The following is a 6,000-nucleotide window of genomic DNA, read 5'->3' on the forward strand; positions in this document are numbered from 1 at the left end:
AGGGAGTTGTTATCATCTAGACAGAATACCAGAGATTGTTCAACAAACCAGCCACCTCTCAGTGCCCTTGTGTTTTCCTCTATGGCTCACTTCTCCTTTCCAAACACAGCAGAGGCAGTGGGAAGGAACTGCAGATGCCGGTTTGAACCCAAGATAGATGCAAAAAAACTGGAACAACTCAGCATCGGGCAGCATCTCTAGAGAAAAGGAATAGGCGAAGAATATGTTTTGGGTCGAGAGTCCAGAAGAAGGGTCTCGACCCAAAATGTCCCCTGTTCCTTTTCTCCGGAGATGCTGACTGTCCCGCTGAGGAACTCCAGCCTTCTTGTGCTGAAACAACAGAGGATGAGGAGGGGGGGGGGGGGGGGGAGGGGGTCTGCTTTGGACAGCGCAAAATGAGGTCTAGAGGAGGAGTGGGAGCCGCGAATGGCTCTTGTCTATATTTCAGCTGCTGAAATGGTAACCATTTTAAACCTTCCCTCTTCCTATCCCCCTACCCCAACTCCCCTGCCTCTGATACCAGTCTTAACATCTCAACTACTGTCATCTCATCTGTGTCTAACCCCCTGTCCAAGTGTAGAGATGTATTTCAAACTGATTACTGGAATGCAGATCTTCTGTACATTTTGTAATTACGATGCTGCAATTTTTTTTCTCAATGCTTGTTTATAAACCAGTGAACGATGCTATTTATCTGTGTGTGTGTGTGTTTATACTTTGTCCAGTTTTAGACTGAGCAGACAATTTTTTTTTTCTTCCCTTTTTTTTTAGTATCTGATTAATGACGGGGGCACTTAACCTGAGAAGCACTGACTCTCCAAGATTCTCTTAAAACGATTCGATTTAAACCACAGTCCCGCAGACACTTGGTCGGTGACCTAGCCGTCCCTTTGTTCAGGAGGCTTGTGATAGCAAGTCACTGTTTTCTCAAAGCAAGCTGATTCCAGAGTAGATAGGGCCCGTCGCAGAGAGAAAGTGAAAAGCACTATCTCCGTTCTGTTTTGCCTTGCTTCATAAACCTTATGATGGTGAGGGACCTGTTAATCAAAATCGCAAAATGTTTCCGAATCTTAACTTAAGAAAACTTAGTCGCAGTGGACCTGGCTCGTGAGTTCCAACCCTCCTGTGATCAAACTAATTTCATTCATCTCCCTCGCACGTGGCATCTGTGTCGATTTGCATTTTTGTTGGATCAAATCTTTGCTCTCAGTTGCCGGTAACGATCGACGTGGCCACACGTGCGGGAGAACAAACAGTCTGCTATCTTGGGTGAAAGTGGTGGCAAATTGAGTTCAGGGACTGGATAAATTTGTCTACCTCCTGTGGAACTTGTAAACATTTTGAGGGTACTGCTAAATAACCTTGTAAATAAAGTAATCTCTGGAAGATTTTTTTTGTGCACTTTGCATGTTGTATTATTTTTGGATTTAATTTGGCGAGTATCTCGCAGAGAACCAAGCTGCAAACGAGACCAGCGGCAAAAATCTAAGACCATTGTTTCAGAGATACAGCACGGAAACAAGCCCTTCGGCCCACCGAGTCCCAGCGATCCCTGCACGCTAACACAAGCGACAATGTACATTTTTTTATACCAAGCAAATTAACCTACAAAACTGCACATCTTTGGTGGGGGAGGAAACTCATGCAGGTCACGAGGAGAACGTACAAACTCCGTACAGACAGCGCCCGTAGGCGGGATTGAACCAGGTGATGCAGTACGACAGTAGCTCTACTACTGCGCCACTCATTATTGCGGACATCTTTATAAAGGTTATAGCGAACTCTGAGAACGCTTTAAACCTTGCCCAGAGTAGGGGAATGGAGAAGCAGAGGACATCGGTTTAAGGTGAGGGGAGAAAGACTTCATAAGAATCTGAGGGGTTAGTTTTTCATACAAAGGGTGGTAGGCATATGAACCGAGCTGCCAGAGGAGGTGTTTAAGAAGGAACTGCAGATGCTGGAAAATCGAAGGTACACAAAAAAGCTGGAGAAACTCAGCAGGTGCAGCAGCATCTATGGAGCGAAGTAAATAGGCAATGTTTTGGGCGGAAACCCTTCTTCAGCCAGAGGAGGTAGTTGAGACTGGGACTATCGCAATGTGTAAAAAGCATTTAGACAGGGATATGGATAGGACAGGTTTGGAAGGATATAGGTCATAGCAAAATAGGTGTAGGAGTCGGCCCTTCGAGCCAGCACAGCTATTCATTATCATACCTCTTCCTGCTTCCCGTCAAACACAAGGAGGTGTGACTAATGTAGATGGGACATGGGGGCAAGTTGGGCCAAAGGACCTTTTTACCGATATGTCGATAACACAGGCTGCTGGTTACACTGGAAGCCATTATAACAAAGGTTTGTGTACTGCACACTGTGTACTAGCTCCCAACACAGGCAAGTTTAATGCACCTCGTGATGGCCCATGCACAGAGCACTTGTGGCTTCTTCTTGTGCACACCCTAAAGTTGTGGGACAACTTGTTCTATTGGGTTGATTGCATTCGTCGAAACAGGGCGGACCACGTGAAGGTTGCAATCTTCCACCCCAGCACTACTGGCAATCAATAATGTCGACACAATAAATCGTAGATTGTGTAATCTTGAGCAAAACGCCCAAGCGTCTGGACTATCTCAGTGGGTTGGGCAGCATCTGTGGAAGGAACGGACAGATAACATTTCTGCCATCATTACTGACAATCACAGATGGTGCGTCTGTGGTTTAAATAGAGTTACTAAGACCAAATTATGTCCACTGTCGAGGTTGGTAGGGAGACTGATTAGCGAAAGTGCCAACTTTGGTGAACAAAACTCCTTTTGGTGGCTCAGCACTTCAACTCCCCCTCCCATTCCGAATCTGACCTTTCTGTCCTGGGCCTCCCCCATTGCCAGAGTGAGTCCCACCGTAAATTGGAGGAGCAGCACCTCATATTTTGCTTGGGTAGTTTACACCCCAGCGGTATGAACACTGACTTCTCCAATTTCAGGTCGTCCTTGCTTTCTCCCTCCTTCCCTTCCCCTTCCCAGCTCTCCCACAGCCCGCTGTCTCTGCCTCTTCCTTTATTTTTCCCGCCCCCGACATCAGTCTGAAGAAGGGTCTCAACCCGAAACGTCGCCTAGTCCTTCTCTCCATAGATGCTGACTCACCCGCTGAGTTTCTCCAGCATTTTTGTCAACCTTCGATTTTTCCAGCATCTGCAGTTCCTTCTTAAACATTTGGTTCTCTCCACTGATGCTGTTTGGGCATTTCTATTATTTTAATTTAGAGAGACCATGTGGATAGAGGCTCTTCAGGTCCACGCTGACCATTTTATTCTCCCGTTCACACAAACTATGTTATTCCACTATCACATCCTACACAGTAGAGACAATTTACAGAAGCCAATTAACCTAATGAAGCCAAGGAAACCAGAGCACCTGGAGCAAACCCACAAGGTCCCAGGGAAGATGCACAAACTCCACACAGACAGTACCCGTAGTCAGGATCGAACCTGGGTCTCTGGTGATGTGAGGCAGCAGATCTATCCGCTGCGCTGAATCTGTTTCCGGTTCTGCAGATTACAATGATGTGCATAATGTACCCACGTAGTTAGAGCTTTGAACAACCGTTTACTGGTCACCTCGTACAGCAGCAGGCGACTATAAGGTATGTGGATCATGAGCAGACAATGCAAGCAAAGAAAATCACCCTACTGCAGAACACTGGAATGAGAATCAGCTACATGCCAACATGCTCCTCAGGCAACTTCTTAACGCTGTGGCTCCCTGTGAGATGTCCTTTATGCCTGGGACTTTAGCCTGGGGAGCTGGTGACATTTATAGTCACACTGCATGGAAACAGGCCCTTCAGCCCAACTTGCTCACACCAACCAACATGCCCCATCTACACTAAGTCCCACCTGCCTGCGTTTAATAATAATAATAATAAATTTTATTTATGGCCGCCTTTCAAGAGTCTCAAGGACACCGTACAAAAATTGAGCATGTAGAGGAAAAACATGTAAGGGGAATGAAATAAATAGTAGAGACATGACTAGTACACAAAGTAAAGACAGAATTCAATACAAAACACAATATGAGGCAATTAATGCACAGATGAAAAGGGGCGGGGACGTGGGGCTAAGGATAGGCAGAGGTGAAGAGATGGGTCTTGAGGCGGGACTGGAAGATGGTGAGGGACACGGAATTGCGGATCAGTTGGGGGAGGGAGTTCCAGAGCCTGGGAGCTGCCCTGGAGAAGGCTCTGTCCCCAAAACTGCGGAGGTTGGACTTGTGGATGGAGAGGAGACCGGCTGATGTGGATCTGAGGGACCGTGAGGGTTGGTAGGGGGAGACGAGGTCAGTGAGATATGGGGGGGCCAGATGGTGGAGGGCTTTGTAGGTGAGGACCAGGATTTTGTAGGTGATCCGATGGGAGATGGGAAGCCAGTGAAGTTTTTTGAGGACTGGAGTGATGTGATGCCAGGATTTGGTGTGGGTGGAGTCGGGCGGCTGCGTTCTGGACCAGTTAGAGTCGGTTGATGTAGGTGGAGCTGATGCCAAGGAGAAGTGAGTTGCAATAGTCCAGTCGGGAGGAGATGAAGGCATGGATGAGTCTTTCAGCAGCAGGCGGTGTGAGAGAGGGTCTGAGTTTGGCGATGTTGCGGAGATGAAAGAAGGAGGTTTTAATGACATGGCGGATGTGAGGCTCAAGGAAGAGGGTGGAATCAAAGATCACGCCAAGGTTGCAGGCCTGGGGAGATGGGGAGACAGTGGTGCCGTCGATGGTGAGAGTGGGGTTATTGATTTTGCTGAGTGTGGCTTTGGAGCCTATGAGGAGGAATTCTGTCTTATCGCTGTTGAGTTTGAGGAAATTATGTTGCATCCAGGTTTTTATAGCTGACAAACGAGTTGATATGGGAGAGGGGGGGGGGGTTGTGGGGGGATTTGGTGCCAAGGTAAATCTGGGTGTCATCAGCGTAACAGTGTTTGGTCCATATCCCTCCAAACCTGTCCTATCCATGTACCTGTCTAAATGTTTCTTAAACCGTACCTGCCTCAACTACTTCCTCGGTCAGCTCGTTCCATACACCCATCACCTTTTGTGTAAAAAAAAGTTGCCCCTCGGGTTCCTATTAAATCTTTCCTCCCCTCTCCCTTAACTTATATCCTCTCGATTCCTGTATTCTTGACAATGTGCATTTACCCGATCTATTCACCTCATGTTCTTGTACACCTCCATAGCATCACCCCTCATCCTCCTGCGCTCCAAGGAATAAAGTCCTAGCCTGCTCAATCTCTCCCTATAACTCAGGCGCTCGTGTCCTGCCAACATCCTCGTGAATCTTTTCTGCACACTTGCAGCTTAACATGACTTGCCCTGCACATCGTAAACTTTGCCCATCTCACCTCAAAGCTGTGCCATTTAGCATTTGATATTTCCATCCTGGGAAATAGTTTAGCCCATCTATGTCATTCATTGTTTTATATAATTACTAGACCAAGTGGGACCCGTTGGGTCCCGTCCCCTCAACGCGCAGTTGTGGCATCACACACACACTAACCACCACACACACACACACACACATACACACACACACACACACACACACACACACACACACACACACACACACACACACACACACACACACACACACACACACACACACACACACACAAACACACACACACACACACACGCACACACACACACTTACCCCCCCCCACACACACATTAACCACCCCACACACACACTAACCCCTCCCCACACACACACTAACCACCCCACACACACACACTCCCCCCCCCCCCCACACACACACATTAACCACCCCACACACACACTAACCACCCCACACACACACTAACCACCTCACACACACACTAACCACCTCACACACACACTAACCACCCCACACACACACTAACCACCTCACACACACACTAACCACCTCACACACACACTAACCACCTCACACACACACTAACCAACCCCCTCACACACACACTAACCACCTCACACAC

At 47.8% G+C, this 6,000-nt stretch overlaps 1 protein-coding gene across 3 annotated transcripts in view; it reads left to right on the plus strand.

The window, feature by feature from the left end:
• The window catches only part of etnk2 (ethanolamine kinase 2), a 74,691-nt gene extending 73,290 nt beyond the window's left edge, over positions 1–1,401 (plus strand). For all 3 annotated transcript variants that reach the window (XR_004415613.1, XR_004415612.1, XM_033042865.1), the window contains one exon: positions 772–1,401. The gene's annotated coding sequence lies outside the window, so the exon portion shown is untranslated. The remainder of the gene's footprint in view (positions 1–771) is intronic.
• Positions 1,402–6,000: the final 4,599 nt, after the last annotated feature.

Source organism: Amblyraja radiata, chromosome 24 (genome assembly GCF_010909765.2).
Source record: "Amblyraja radiata isolate CabotCenter1 chromosome 24, sAmbRad1.1.pri, whole genome shotgun sequence".
In the NCBI taxonomy this organism is placed as follows: Eukaryota; Metazoa; Chordata; class Chondrichthyes; order Rajiformes; family Rajidae; genus Amblyraja; species Amblyraja radiata.